The 16,501-nt window shown below is 40.5% G+C and overlaps 1 long non-coding RNA gene and 1 other non-coding gene across 5 annotated transcripts in view; both read right to left on the bottom strand.

Annotated features, from left to right (window-relative positions):
* LOC144369891 (uncharacterized) overlaps window positions 1-16,501 on the bottom strand; it is a 100,113-nt gene that overhangs the window by 15,291 nt on the left and 68,321 nt on the right. For 3 of the 4 annotated variants that reach the window (XR_013429733.1, XR_013429735.1, XR_013429734.1), the window contains 3 exons: window positions 11,071-11,175; window positions 5,049-5,227; window positions 795-855 (listed from right to left, as the gene is read on the bottom strand). This is a non-coding gene — a long non-coding RNA (uncharacterized LOC144369891). The remainder of the gene's footprint in view (window positions 1-794; window positions 856-5,048; window positions 5,228-11,070; window positions 11,176-16,501) is intronic. The other variant, XR_013429736.1, reaches the window with a different exon arrangement.
* Trnag-acc (transfer RNA glycine (anticodon ACC)) lies at window positions 6,317-6,391 on the bottom strand. Its single transcript has one exon. It is a non-coding gene; the product is annotated as a tRNA-Gly (tRNA).

The following is a 16,501-nucleotide window of genomic DNA, read 5'->3' as shown; positions in this document are numbered from 1 at the left end:
TAGAGACATTTCTCAACCTTGCATGAACAGGACATAACACTTGAGTGTGCCTCTGATGTTCAAAACGGCACCTGAGGCATGATTTTAAACTGGTCCTACCTCTCTCCACAAACACATGATTCTTGTTGCCTGATGCTGGTTCTGAGGTTCACTTAATTGTGCCTTGAGAATGTGGGCATGGGCTGGGATTGTGGCTCAGTGGTAGAGCACTTGCCTAGCATGTGTGAGGCCCTGGGTTCAATCCTTAGCACCACATTAGAAAATAAAATAAAATAAAATAAATGCATGGCGTCCATCTACAACTAAAAATAAATAAGTAAATAAATAAATACAACTAAAAGTAAATAAGTAAATAAACAAATAAAAAGAATATGGGTGTGAACTGGGTGCAGTGGTGCATGCCTGTAATCCCAGAAGCTCAGGAGGCTGAGGCAGGAGGATTGCAAGTTCAAAGCCAGCCTTGGCAACAGCGAGGTGCTAAGCAACTCAGCGGGACCCTGTCTCTAAATAAAATACAAAATAGGGCTGGGGGTGTGGCTCAGTGTTTAAGAGAATGTGGGTGTGTCCATCTCAAGGGAAAGTTTCCTGCAAAGAATGGTCAGAGCACACAGAAGATCAGAGAGCTGAGGCTGAGCTGAAGTTGAGCTTGGAGGTCTTGTGACTGTTTTTGTACCTGTTTGCTGATAAATGCTTATTCGATAAATGTTTGTGTGATAGAATTTGATGCTGGACTTGCTTTTGTGGCCAGACTTTATAGCAACAAGACAAGGAAGAGGTAGTTTACACGGACTTACCTCCAAGTATGTATTCAACAATAAATGAACAACTATTATGTTTCTTCTTGGAACATTCAGTCTGAAAAAAAAAAAAAAAAACTAGTAGTTGTACTCAAACTTGATCCAGTTAGTTCACGTTGTCCTGCTCGATCCTTCCAAGCCAGAGACATCCCATCAGAGAGACTGTTCAGATACCAAAGGTCATCATAAATCCCTTTGTCCTGAATTTTGTCAGTAGAAGAATCATGACTTATAGGGAAAAAAAAATACAAGAATGCACTTGGGGTTTGAGAATTTGAGCTACTTTAAGGCTTCTAGGCTTTCCCAAATCCTTCTCAGGAAGGTCTTGCTTTATACACTAGTGCTCTGATCACACGCCCTCTTTGGCTCCCAGGGACAGCTGCTACCCAATGATATAACTGATGATTCAGGAACAGAAAAATGTGTTCCAGGTAAACCAACAATGTTATCGAAAAACAGACAGAAGAAGAGTGAGTTCATAAGGCAGCCCCTCTCGCTGCAATTCACTAAAGCAAGTGTTGTGAAAAAGATAAATACGTGGGACTTTAGAGGAGGGAACTGTTACTTAAGCTGAGAATGACAAAGAATATCTCCACGAAGAAGGTGACACGTAGTTGATCCTTAAAGAATGGCTGGGCTGATTCGCAGCTTCCATTCTCAGCAGTATTAGATCTGGGTTATGATGCTTGCTCCACGAGGATGCTAACTCACAATAAGGGCGGAGGGCTAGGGAGGGTAGAAGTACTTTGTATAAGACAAAGAGGAATGAAGGAAATGAAGGGGGGATGGGAATAGGAAAGAGAGTAGGATGAACAGGACTTTCCTGTGTTTATATACTAATGTTCATATATGAATACGAGACCACTGAAACTACACATCATGTGAAACCAGAAGAACAGGAAGTTGTACTCCAAGTGTGTATAATATTTCAAAATACACTCTACTCTCAGGTATAACTAAAAAGAACAAATTTTTTTAAAAAAGAAAGTGGTTAGGGCTAGGATGCATGTCCATCATTGTTTCCTCTTGTTAAATAAAGGTAGAAGACTGGGTGCATTAGATCATACCTGTAGTTACAGTCACTCGGGAGGCCAACACGTTCAAGACAGTTACATATAAAACATAGTGCTCATTTCTCTTTGGAGGGGTAAAAAAAAAATCGAGATAGTGAGATGATATGTGGATAGGATTATAATATACTTGTTAAGATGAGGCCAGCAGAAAGGGAATTAGGAGGTGTTGGGAAAAAAAAAGACAAGGAATTAAAAAGCATGAGAAAGGCTTTTAGTTGCATATTAGCATGGTGGGATATTTTTGAGAAAATGGGGTTTGCTAATAAGGGGTATAGAATTAATAAAGCCTTGGTAAGTGGCAGAGACATCACACACCTTTTTTCTCCAAGCATCTCTAATAAGTCTAATGGAAGAGAGAAATCTATAAAATTCAGAAAAAAAATTGCAAAAGGGATGTGAGAAAAACAGGAGTGTGAATTGGCAGAAACTTCTCTGGAGAACTCTTTGGCAGTATCCATCAGGTCGGGCCATAGTAACCAATCATGACCCAATGACAGTGGCTTTAAAACGTGTTTCTTCCTCATTCAGTATTTGTGGCAGGTCAGCTGAGGTGTTGGTCCATATTGAAATCACTGCAGAACTCAAGCTACTAAGAAGCCACGCCCTGGAATGTCGAGGATCACTGTTGTAGAAGCTGACAGAGACTCTGGAAGTTTTCAAATTGGCAACAAAATGGTAAAGGTACACGTCCCTCATAAACATGATGTTTTGACTGAGTTTTGTGGCTTTTTTTCTACTGGCAAGGGGACAAGGAGGTGCAGCTCTATTTGGCTCTGGAAGGCAGAAAACTGGAAATATTCTTAGAGCTGGGCAGATGCCTACCTTGAGCTATAACTATTAAAATCAAAACATCTATACCCATTGACTGAGAAAGGCCATTTGTGAGAATTCATCCTATGAAAATACTCCTATCAATACCCAGCCTTGAATGTTCAAGGATTTTCTCTTCAGCCTTCAAAATTTGAATTGAAAACTGGAATGACCATCAATAATGGAATTATTAAACAAATAATAAGGTACCAGTACTTTGGCATTCTATAATCATTACAAAGAATAAGATTGATATTGAAGACAAATTGACTCAAAAAATACCAAACTTATGCATAGAATGATATCATTTATCTTATATATTATGTTAAAATTAAGACTATATTTGCAATAGAGAAAGGATAAGAAATGTTCTTGATAATAGTACTAACATCTATTGTTTATTGAGCATTTAGCATGGTTAGACATTGTATTTCTAAATGTTAAATGCTTCATAAGCATGATTCTCACTTTACAGATGAAGAACTTAAGGCTCAGAGAAGTTCAGTGACTTGTCTAAGCTCACTCAGATAAGCAGTTCTGCAGTTAGGATCTCAGTGTGTCTGAAAAATAGGTGCCACTGGGCCGTTGGATAAGTTTAATGGTGGGGCATAGGAAAAAAAGCTTTTACTGTCTGCTTTATGGGGTTTAATTAGCTTGTATTTATTTTTGTTTTTCTTGCAATAAGTATGTATTCCTTTTTGCAAAAATAATCTAAAAATAAAAATGGGAAGGGGACGAAATAGGTTGGAGATAGCCATGCATACATCGAAAAAAAAAATCTACAAATGTACCCAAACTCTATCCAAGTGCCTGAGTTCCAGCAACAGGGGGAAGAAATCTTACATCAAATTCAGTGTCTAAAGCAAAAATGGGGCGGGTAGCCTGTTGAATACGCTGGGAGGAGGGGTCTTTCTTTGAGGCAGGGTGACCTGGCAAATGGCTCTCCAGTGAGTCTAGCAGCCTCTTGGGGAAACTGCAAAGGCCATCTTGAAAACCTTTTGGTAAATATTGAGGACGATGAATCACTGAAAACAAGCAGCAGGGTTCATAAGGAATAACTCATTTCAGACAATTTGACAGCCCTTTAAAAAGAGAATTATTAGGGTGGTGAATAAAAGAGCCATTATGAGCCTCGGCATGTGGACTGCATCAGGACTGTCTCAGGAAGCCCTCCCATCTAATGTTTTCCAGTAGGCTGGTGCTGGGTACATGGGAGAGGATTGAGACCGGGAGATAGAAGACACTCATTTATATATTCAAGGATGCAAAGTTGCACATACAAGGACATTCATCGCAGCACTGTGTGTTATAGGGAGAATCTAGAAACCAGTTTAACATCACCAGTCGGGGATTAGTTAAAAGCATATTTGGGGCTGGGATTGTGGCTCTGTGGTAGAGCACTGGCTTAGCACGGGTGGGGACCCGGGTTCCATTCTCAGCACCACATAAAAATAAAAGTATTGTGTTCTATCATCTACAAAAAAAAAAAAAAAAAGATTCATAGATTCATATTCTCTCTCTCTTTCTCTTTCTCTCTCTCCCTCCCCCCTCTCTCCTTTAAAAAAATATTTTTTAAAAAAGCATACTGGGCCAAGTTCTCATGTCTGTAATCCTAACCACTCAGGAGGCTGAGGCAGGAGGATTGCAAATTCAACACCGGCCTCTACAATTTAACCAGCCTCTGTCTCAAAATAAAAGATAAAAAGAACTGGGGATGTAGCTCCATGATAGAGTGCCCCTGTGTTCAATCCTGGGGACTAGGGGGAAAAGAAAAAAAAAAAGGAAATATTCATGAATGGACTTACATGTAGCTTTAGCTTTTTCGGTCAAGGTTGGCAATCTTTGACCCCTGGGCCAAATGTGCTCCCAGAATTGGGAATAATTTTTATTGTTTTAAATGATCAAGAAAAAAAATTAAAAGAAGAATAATATCTCATGACAGGTGAAAATGTGTTGTGAAATTCCAATTCCCCCATCATTCAATGAAGTTCTGTAGTAACACAGCCTGCCTTTTCATCTCCGTGTTGCCATGGCAGAGCTGAGTAGTTGTGGCGGGGACCTGAAGATCTGCCAAGCCTACAATATTTACTGTTGGGTCCTGGACAGAAAAAGTTTGCTGACCTCTGTCTCCAACAGATTATTAAATGAGATTATTAAGCAGAACAGTTTCATTCTGGTATCGAAGTGTCTTTAATTCCCCTTTTCATCCTGGCTCTTTCTCAGCTTTCTTTGAGCTTGTTTATTTGGTTATTTTTCTGTTTCTGTTAGTCTGTCTGCCTCTGCCTTTATGGCCATTGTGGATCTCACGATTGTGTATTTTTTTGGGGGGCAGGGGTGGTGGGTAGGAATTGAACCCAGCGGTGCTTACCCACAGAGCCACATCCACAGCCCGTTTTTGATGCTGTTGTTTCTGAGACAGAGTCTTGCTAAGTTGCTGAGGGCCTCACTAGATTGATGAAGATGCCTTTGAATTTTCGATCCTCCTGCTTCAGCTTCCCAAGCCACTGGGATTTTAGGTGCACCATCATGCCTGGTTCATTCACTCTTCTAAAAACAAAAATTACGTATTTTTATTAGACAAGAAATATCTAGTCCTTGGGGGAAAAAAAGTTAAATGCTAAGGAAATACACCCAATGTCAGCCTCTGCTACTTGATTGGAAACTTCCTGAGGGCAAGGGACCATATTTGTGTCTTGTCCCCTGCACTTAGCATAGGACCTGACACATAGTAAATCCTTAGTAATACTTCTTTTTTGGGGGGGAGGATGGGTACCAGGGACTGAACTCAGGGGCACTTGACCACTGAGCCACATCCTCAGCCCCATTTTGTATTTTATTTAGAGACAGGGTCTCACTGAGTTGCTTAGGGGCTTGCTTTTGCTGAAGCTGGCTTGGAACATGAGATCCTCTTGCCTCAGCCTTCTGAGCCACTGAGATTATAGGCGTATGCCACCATGCCTGGCTCCTCAATAATACTTCTTAATGAACTACTGCATGCTGTATCTGTGTCTATGGTATCTTTTGCAATCTACTATTCTGCAGTGTGCTTTTTCTTTTCTTTTCTTTCTTTTTTTTTTTTTTTTTGGTATTGGGGAGTAAATCCTGGGATGCTCTACCACAAAGTCACATCCCCAGCCCTTTTTATAGTTTATTTTGAGATAGGGTCTTGCTAAGTTGCTGAGGCTATGTTCAAACTTCCTATCCCTCTACCTCTGTCTGCCCCGCAGTTTGCTTTCTTGTATGTGCTAATAAACATAAACTAAAGGAAGTGTATGAGGAGAGAAAGCATTTTCCATTCTGGCCACGGAAAACACACCCTTTTGTGTAGTAGCCAGGGCCCTCTTAGTAACTGGCCTTCTGTACAGCTCAGATGTTGCCTTGGGCTAGTGGAGTGGATCACAGGAAGCATTTTCTTAATCTGTTTTGGGGGTGACACACCAGCAGGGACACAGGAAACCTGGCATGGATCATTTACTGGGCCTTCTTACTTAGGATGGTAATTGTATTTCTGTGCCATGAGCCCAAATCTCGTTGCTCTCCTCCCTGTCTTCCTTCCTTGTTTCTATTTTTTAATTTTATTTTTAATGGATGCATAATAATTGAACATATTTATTGAGTACATTGTTAATTTTTTTTTTTGGAGGGCTGGGGATTGAACCCAGGGCCTCATGCATGGTAGGCAAGTGCTCTACCACTGAGCTACATCCCCAACCCCCATCCTGATGTTTTGATGCATGTACGCATTGTGTACTAATCAAATCAGGGTATTTGGCCCATCCATCACCTCATACATTTATCATTTATTTGTGGTGAGAACATTCAGACTCCTCACTATTTAGAAATATTTGATATGATATCATTAACCGTAGTCACCCTGCTGTGCAATAGAACTCAATGACTTATTCTTGCTGTCGAACCATAGCTCTGTCTCGATCATTCATTCAGTCACTTCCTATCCCTCCCTGCCCTCCGCCCTCCTCCAGCCCTTGACAACCACTTTTCTACTCTTCCCTTCCATGAGATGAGCTTGGGCAGATTCCCTGACTCATCTCAACACTTTGATCTGACCTCCCTTTCCTGCTTTTCTAAGACTTCATGCAAAAGCGGGAGTTAAGAACATTATGTTCCAAGTGATTGGCTCTGTGCATGGCACCTTTGGAACCTCAGATTTATGGGTGAAGTTGGGCAAGTTTCATGCCACCTATTTTTACAGATAAAGAAACTGGGGCACAAGAGAAATGAAACAGTTTGCCAAGGTCAAGGCCTGCTCCAGAAGCAGTGCTCCAAAGCGCTCTGCCAGGCTGTGTCTCTACTGCACACAGTTCTGCTCCCACAGCAGCACCATCTCCAGTTAGATTTGAGGGGTGGGAGTAGGAGGGGGTGGCTTACTGGCCTTTGTATTCTCAGTACCTGGCAGAAAGCCCAGGGCTAGGAGCAGATCCGGCCTGCCTGCTGACAAGGTGGATTAGAAGCACACTTTATGACACTTCCCCAGGCTTCCTCATGCAGCTGCTTTTGGTTGAATTCCCTCCAAACCCGGCTGAGGGTGGGATGGGTACACTTGGTTCGAACTTCCCTGGAAAGCAACTTGGCAATGTTGCCCTCCAGCAAAATGTGCTAACCATTGGGCCAGAGCATTTTTATTTCTAGGAATTTGTCTTCAGGATAAAAAAAAATCACAGATGTGTGTGCAACAACATATATACGATGATGTTTATTGCAGTGTTGGCTATCACAATGGAAAACTTGAAACCATCCTAATGCCTGACTATAAAGAATTGGTTAAATAGCTCACGGTACATTTCTCTGATGGAGCATTTTGCAACCAGGACAATATCACTCTTCATGCGTAAAGTGGTTACCCCTGGAGAAGAGGAGAATGTATCCCGAAGAACACATGGAAACTCCAGCTGTGTTGGTAATGACTTCTTTCTTGAGCTGGGTGTTTATTATCTCATGCTTTCCTCCCTCCCCCCCGGGGGCCTCATGCACACTAGACAAGCACACTACCACTGAGCTGCATCCCCAGTCCTATTATCTCATTCTTTATCCCTCTTGATATGTCTAAACTATTAAGTAATTAGGTGAAAAATGAAATTTTAAAAAATCGTGTTTAGAATACTTAGCCATGTGTCAAAATAATCATAAAATATTATGCCTAAGCAAACAGGTTGTAATAAATAGTACGAATAATGTCTGATTTTCTAAATCAGAGCATGTATTTAGGTATGAAAGAAACCCATTAAACTTTAAATTGTATTTATACTTGGACAGTGTGGTTTCAGGTGATATCCATTGCTACAAACAGTATTATTTTGCACAAAAAAAAAAAGTAATACTTTTTCACTTGCCAACTTTCATCTCTTACTACTTTCTGCTTTCTAAATTTCCTCAGCAAGAAACTCCAGAATGATTTTCCACTTGTCTCTTCCTTTGAATCTACCCATCCAGGGATTTGATTTGATTTTTGTTATTCACATTTTCTTAATCTTCTCCTTTGTTCCTGGCTAGTCTTCACAAGATTTTAGACCTTATTTTTTGTCCTGTAGCGAATGCGCTTGATCATGGGGTTATCCACACCCTGACCTGGTGATGTTGAAAACCCTGAGATGTCTTTTAGCCAATCTGAGTTTCATTTTTTTAAGCTCCTTGTGGATATAAGTCACAGGGTTTGGCAATAAATTGCTTGTGACGAGTCAAGAATGGTAATAAGCTGCAAATTGACTTTATAACTTCATTCTAGTGAGGTGCGTTGGGATACTCAATAGTTCTGTCCCATCACATCCAAAAGGTGATTAAATATTAATGGACTGGAGTCCCTCACTGGGTGTGAATTCAAGAAGGAGAAGAGTGTGTGCACAGGGTGGAGCAGGCAAACCTGACCAGTCTTAAATTCATTCTGATGGAGAGCAGGCTCAAGATATTGAGTGGCAGTGTGAGAGCTCATGACCTTGACCTCGGAGGGTTTCTTTAAGAAATCACAACTGGAAGAAAGACATCGAGGTGACAGGAAAGGCCCCGCCACTCCATTGGAAATTGAAATGGTTTCCTGAAGAAAGAGAAACAGCAGAAGACAAGTTCATTTGGAGTGTTTCATCATATGTTCTGAATTTGGAAACATTGTACAGAAGGAAGGCAGGGAAACAAGACTTTTGCTGCATAGCTTAGGAAATGTGTGGGAAAGTGTTTATAACAGGAGGATTCAATTATAAGAGCTTTGTGTTCTTTTCTTATGACTATATCACTTTCCCTCCTAGGCCAGAAAGAGTGGATCAGAAAGTTCTGGATGAATGGATTAACGAACTGATCAAATCACCTTTGTGGAGGTTAATCTCCTGCCTCCTGTGTGAATTCATCAAGATGTTGGTTGTTGGAAGTGACAGAAACCCAATTCAGAAACAACTTAGGTAAAACCAGAAGGGACTTTATTGGCTGCTGTGATTGAAAATGCCAGTGGGTAGTGCTGTGTCCGTCATGGTCGGAATCAAGGACTCCCACAATGGGATCAGGAATCTGTCTTCTTCAGTCTCCTGGTTTTGCTTTCTCCTGAGTTGGCTTGATTCTTAGATGGACTCTCCCTTAATGGCAGCAAAACTGGCCTAGATAAAGTAAGTTAAGCAACTCAGCAAAAGCAGGTTTTTCTCAATAGCTCTAGGAAAAAGTCCAGCTCTGAGTCTCACGGGTCTGGTTACCTCATATGCCCACTTTGGCTCGGTCAGTGTGCACAGGAAAATGGAATGTGTTCTGTGCCCACCTTGAACTAAGGAGATGGTGTCAATTCAACTGAAATGACATCGACTACCACAGGGAATGGAGGGCTCTCAGAGACACATCGGGATATCATCCTTAGAAAGAGAAATAATAATGTAAGGGAGGTAATAATAATTCTGGATAGTCAAAAGCCTCAGACGTCCACACCCCACCAGATGTCCATGCTTCTGAAGATCAACATAAAGGCTACATCCAGAACTAGTTTGCTAACAACGCTACATAACACCAAAGTACACAAAGATTGCCTTAGTTGGGAAAAGAAGGTCACAACCCTTATTCTTTTCTGCTATAATTTGTTCTACAATGACTAACTCTTTAGCCATGAATCTGTGACCAAGGGCTTATTACCATAGAAACTTCCTTTGAAGGGACAATTAGCATCTGTTATTATCATTGGAATGTCATCATTTCATCAGGAGTTGATAATAATGGTGCTCTTTTGGTTTTTCCATGCTTTCCTATGGATCTTCACATTGTAATCAGTTCCCTGAGGTCACGTCCCACATCAGCACACTACCAGGGAAGCTAATTAGTGGCTTGTCAGATGTCTACTTGGTTCTCCCAATTCTCCTTCTGCTGTAACAGAGGCCCCTGAGGTGCACATGTAAAGAAAAAGCTGGTGAGGATGATTCTGGGTTTGGCAGCCCAAGAAATGCATTCTGGAGCTCCAATGTACTGGTCCAAAAGAGATCCTTATTCCATGTTGAGATTACATGCATCATGTGTGATAAGCAAGAATTAAACATTATAATAGGATTCCTTTATGATTTGCAAAACATTTGAATTTTTCTTCTGTATCAATGATAGCTGGATATAGCTAGCAGAGGTAATAAGCCCTTTTCCAAAATGATGTCAAGTGGGGAAGCACTAAAAATTAATGTTGGTGTTTCCCCAGGGCTGGCTTTTGGCTCTGTTGCCTCAGATTTGCTTGAGGTATCCTCTTGCAACTATTTGGTTGCAAGCCTCAAAAACCGACCAGTTAACTTGAGGAAAGAAAGATATTTGTTGAAAAATATTTTGGCAAGTCGAATGAAAGTTTGCAGAATTGATTGGATCCTGAGGGAACCAGGTAGGTACCAAGGAAATCCTGTGGTCAAAAAGTAGGCGTGGTTGAAAAAGAATGCCATGTTTTGAGCTGCATCAAAATGTCTTGGGAGAAAACATAAAATTGGCTCAGCTTAGGTCCCATGCCAATTTCTTATCTAGATTAATGAATGGTGGGGAGAGGGGGTTGGCCTCTATGGAAGTCAGTTCCTGGAATTTCCCTCCTACCAGGACCAAGCCCCAAGGGACAATTCTTACAAATAAAATTGTGTTGATTTTAGGTCACAGAATGAGTGATAAGCAGCTTGTAGGTAAAAAAGTGTGTATTATAGCTATAGTGTTTGTTGAAAATTCAGATGCTAGGCTCAGAACCAATGTTACTGAACCAGACTATCAGTGTGCAAGGCCCTGGTGTTCTGTTTTTAATAAGTTCCAAAGGTGAGACTCGTACATGGCAAAGGCGAGAAAACACTGGACATGGAGGGGAAGAATATTGTGTTAGTCAGGTTTCCATTACTATACCAAAATCCCTGAGAAAATCAACTTAAAAATAGAAAAGTTTTATTTTGACTTACAGTTTTGGAGATTCCAGTTATGTGGCTCTATTGCTTTTGAGACTGTGGCTAGGTGTGCATCATTGTGAGGAGCATGTGGCAGAGCAACTGTTACTCTCATGGCAGCTGAGAAGCAAAGGCAGAAAGATGAGGAATCAGGTCCTAATATGTCCTTCAAGGGCATGCCCTCAAATGACCAGGAGATTTCTAACTAGGTGTCATCTGTTAAAGATTCCACCACCTTCCTATAGCATCCGTGGGCTAGAGACCAAGTCTTTAAGACATGGGCCTTTGTGAGACTTTTATCCAAACCATAGTAGATATATATATATTCATCTATCTCTGAAAAAAATTATAAAAACATTTATATATCTCTGAGTAAGGGTATTAACTGCTGAAACATTAACTTGCATGGGTTAGCAAAAAAGGAAAAGGAAAGGGAAAAGTTAGTAGAGTTAGTAGCCAAAGTTCTAAATATGGATTCCCTCTTCCTTCCAGAATTTGCTCAGGAGCATGGAGGACCTATTCCTTTTGAAACATTTAAAAACTGCAGGAATTTCTTGAATTATTTCAATGTCAATTGCTGCGATATCTGCAATCAATTCATGATATTATGGGATAGACTCATTGACAGTTGAAGGGGGTTTCATATTCACTTACATTCACATTCATATTCAGTTATTCAAAAGGTAGTAGAGTTTAATGGTGAACAATATTTTGGGGGGGATGAGGAGGAGACTGGGGATTGAACTCAGGGCACTCAACCACTGGGAAACTCAAGCCACATCCCCAGCACTATTTTTTATTTTATTTAGAGACAGGATCTCACTGTGTTGCTTAGCCTCTTGCTTTTGCTGAAGCTGACTTTGAATTCACAACCTTCCTGTCTAAGCCTCCCAAGCCCCTGGAATTACAGGTGAGTGCTACCAAGCCTGGCTAGTTTGGGTTTTGAAATCAGACAGAATTAGATTCAAGTAGGTCTCTGCTAGTTAGTTTGGGGATCATGAACAAGTTACTTATCATCTCTATGACTCACTTTTTTTTTTCATGTGTTAAGCAGAACTAGTAATACTGACTTCCAATGGTTGTTACATGAGACCTAAAATGAGATCACGGATGTGAAATAGTGTTAGTCAGCTATTCGTCACAGTGACAAAATACCCAACATAGGTGACTTAAAAGGAGGAGAGATTTGTTTTTGTTCATGGTTTCAGAGGTTTCTGCTGGCTCCATTGATTCTGGGCCTGTGGGAAGGTGGAGCATCATGTCGGAGAGAGTGGGGTGGAGGAAACCTGCTTACCTCATGGCATCTGAGAAGCACAGAGAGAAAAAGACCCAAGATGTCCAAAATCCTAAGCATATGCCCCCAAAGACCTACTCTGTCAGCTAGGTCCCACCTCCTACAGTTTCTACCACCTCCCAATAGTCTATTTAAATTATGAATCCCTCAATGGATTAATCCACTGATGATGTCAGAGACCTTATGATCCAATCATTTCCTATAAGCCCCACCTTTGAACAAACCTACAACACATGAGCTAGTGGGGGTCATCTAGATCCAACTGTAATGATAATTCTTAGTACAATTCCTGACATGTGGTCAGTGGTAATTAAATAGTAGCTACTGTGATCAAATATCACTACACATCTTTATACACTCAACAAGTGGACTACTACTCAACAAGAAAGTACTACGTACCTAATAAATTAAAAACTAAATACCTAAACAAAAAAAAAAAAGAGAAAAAGAAAAAGGAATGAACTATGGAACACACAACACGAATAGATATCAAAATAATGATGTCAGTGAAATAAGTCAGCTCCAAAGAATATATACTGTGTTATTCTATTTACATAAAATTGTCAAAAATATAAATTTAGGTGAATAGAAAGTAGATCTGTGCTTGCCTAAGCATGGAGGGATTAAAAAACATAAGGGACATTTTTTAGGGGCAATGAAATCATTTATATTTATTATGATGATGATCTCACAGTTGAATATGTATGTTAAAATGTATTAAATTGTATACTTTAGACACATGTGATTTAGTGTAATCAATTTCAGCTCAATAGAATGATTCTCTTAAGTAAGAAGAACATTGGATTAGGAATCAGAAGATGAGGTTGCCATCTTGACTCCTATACAAAGACAGCTGTGCCCTTGGATAAGTCTTGGATAGGCCTTTTTTATCACTACGTATCTTTATACACTCATTTTGGGAGAGGGGGTACCGGGAATTGAACTCAGGGACACTCGACCACAGAGCCACATCCCTAGCCCTATTTTGTATTTTATTAGACAGTGTCTTACTGAGTTGCTTAGGGCCTCACTAAGTTGCTGAGGCTGGCTTTGAACTTGCAATGCTCCTTCCTCAGCCTCCCAAGCAGCTGGGATGTCAGGCGTGCACCACTGTGCCCAGATCATTCTTTCATTTTTAAATCAAAAGTGATAGATTATGTTATGTCTAAGGTCCCACCCATGTGAAAAGTTTTGACTATATAATGGCCTTTTCAGCCAATAGGTAACTTATCAAGATATCAGTTTCTTCAATTGATCTCCTAACTCGGTAGTAGTTTTTTTTTTTTTCCCTGTGTATAATCGATTTACTGAAATCTCAGCTCTCCAACACAATAGACCAATAGAAAGAACTTTTTTTATTTTTTCTTTTCTTTTTTTTTAGCTTTGAAAAGAGATCAATATAAGCCCAAGGTCTTCATGTTAAGTCTGATCAGGACCTGCAGATTCATAAACTACATTGGGATGAAGGACGCAGATTAATGATGCTTCCTGAAGGTGAGACTTAAAAAAGACACGTGCTCACCTTTCCTTCAGACAGACTTCACAGATTGCGCGGCAGCTAGATGAGCTCACACACTGTCTCTGCTGCTAAACCTTCTTGGCGCCCCTCTGGGACCAAGACCCTTCTCCTGAAACTTAGAAGCACTTTGCCCTGTTTTAATGGTCCTAATATGATTTTGGGATATGAAACTTTCAATGTTCCTTTCCTTTAAAGTGGATTAGAGGAGCTATTTCATGCAAAATATTTAGAATAGTTCCTGGCACAAAGTCAGTCCTCTAATAAATGTCAATTGCAATTGTTCTAATTAATAAAGTCACAGGGTAATACGACTATTTAGGCCCATGTGTAGTTTCCTTGTGGCACAGGTGACTACTTGTGATTCATCTCTGTGTCTGCAGGGGCTGAACACATAGTAGGTATGGGACAATTTTTTGAACAGAGGCACACTGATGACTGATAACAAATTGAGGGACTCAGGATGTTAATTTCTTCATTGGACACACAGCCTCTGTACAAGTCTTGCTGACTGCAAAGGAAATGTCACCAACTGTCAGAGATACAGTAACACATTGCTCAAACATATGTGCTGGGGAAGCTAGAAACTTGTTATTGTATGTGTGAGAAATCCATAACCAACATAGTCAAAGAAATGCTCTCGATTCTTCACTGGACCCCAAGAATGTCTTTCTATACATTTTATTCTCCTGTGAGTACGCTTATCAGTACGCTTATTTGGGGAAAGGTCATTAGGCACAGTTAGGACTCCAACTGGGTAGTGTCCCTACCTACCGCTGTGCTTTCTCACTTGTTCCCAAGGGGACTTGTTCTTCCCCCAGGATTGAGTCATTCACTTTGAAGCATCAACACATTCACTTGAAGACTCTCTGAAAGAGGCTTCTATCCCAAAGATTTCAGAGGCATGCGAGAGAGGCGAGTGTGTTTTTTTTACTTTCCACAATCAGATAAGCTTCCAGCTGGGAAAAGGGGAACACTATTCAAACTGAAAGCCAACTCAGGTTGGCTCATTTGGGGGTACTAAGCAGGGAAAACCTCTAACCGCCATCGGCCAGCCGTTCTGCTACGTCTCCAGCTTGAGCTGATAGTTGTAGTTGTCCTGGAACAGATTCTACATTCACACCTCTACCAAGCCATTACTTGTCAGTAACCCTCCTATTTCTACTCTAGGAGGTCCTTTGAACCCTTCAAATAAACAAACCGAAACATGGACACTTTGGAGGCTGATGTTGGCACATTAATGAAGCCCTGTTCCAAGTGAGATGGCAGAGAACCTTCTGGAATTAACTCAATGGAGTCATGTTAGTGGGGACATATTACCTTGTTTGTCAACAACTCTGAATCAGGCTTCATGGGTTCTAATCCTAATTCTACCATTTTCTAATTCTATGATCTTTTCCCTCAATTTGTTTTTGCCATCATTTCAGTGACAATTTTATTAAGCCATAAGTATCAGAAATGCAGACTCTAGCTTAAGCAGGAACAGTTTGTTTGTTTGTTTAGGGTAGCAGGGACTTATAGGTTTTAAGGCAGTGTAGAAGAAGGACTACCCAAAGGGTCTCCTGGCCAGAGGAGTCTGGTTTAAATGCCACTTTCAGTCTCTTTTCCTTCTGCCCAATATCCAGATTCCAGCAGGGAGCAGGTTTGGCCTCACCACTTATACATCTTGAACTTCACTAGGGCAGGTGAGGAGTTGGTGGAACAGTCTCTACTAGGGAGTATAATACAGGAAGGATAATGCACAAGGGAAAACAGTGAGATAAGAATTGTGGGTTCTGGGCAGGGATTATCACTCGGTTTGTAGAGTGATTGCTTAGCATGTACTGGGTTCAGTCCCCAGCAACACACACACACACACACACACACACACACACACACACACACAATTATTGGTTCTGTGGAGTCCCCAAATTAAAAAAAAATGCCCAATGTACTAATTTATATGCTTCTTGTGAGCATTAAAATGAGATAATGCACATCATACTCTCTTTTATTTTTATTGGTTGTTCACAACATTACAAAGCTCTTGACATATAATGTTTCATATATTAGATTATAGTAGGTTATGAACTCCCAATTTTACCCCAAATGCAGACTGCACAATCACATCGGTTACACATCCACAATTTTATATAATGCCCTATTAGTAATTGTTGTATTCTGCTACCTTTTCTATCCCCTACTATCCCCCCACCCCTTCCCTCCCATCTTATCTCTCTACCCCATCTACTGTAATTCATTTCTCTCTTTGTTTATTTTCCCATTCCCCTCACAACCTCTTATATGTAATTTTGTATAGCAATGAGGGTCTCCCTTCATTTCCATGCAATTTCCCTTTTTTCTCCCTTTCCCACCCATCTCATGTCTCTGTTTAATGTTAATCTTTTCTTCCTGCTCTTCCTCCCTGCTCTGTTCATAGTTGTTCTCATTATATCAAAGAAGACATTTGGTATTTGTTTTTTTAGGGATTGGCTAGCTTCACTAAGCATAATCTGTTCGAGTGCCATCTATTTCCCTGTAAATACCATGATTTTGTCATTTTTAAGTGCTGCGTAATATTCCATGGTGTATAAATGCCACATTTTTTTTATCCATTCATCTATTGAAGGGCATCTGCATTGGTTCCACAGTCTAGC

The sequence above is a fragment of the Ictidomys tridecemlineatus genome, chromosome 13 (assembly GCF_052094955.1).
Source record: "Ictidomys tridecemlineatus isolate mIctTri1 chromosome 13, mIctTri1.hap1, whole genome shotgun sequence".
Lineage (NCBI taxonomy): Eukaryota > Metazoa > Chordata > Mammalia > Rodentia > Sciuridae > Ictidomys > Ictidomys tridecemlineatus.
Note: the sequence above shows the minus strand (reverse complement) of the source record. Positions and strands in the feature narration are given on the sequence as shown.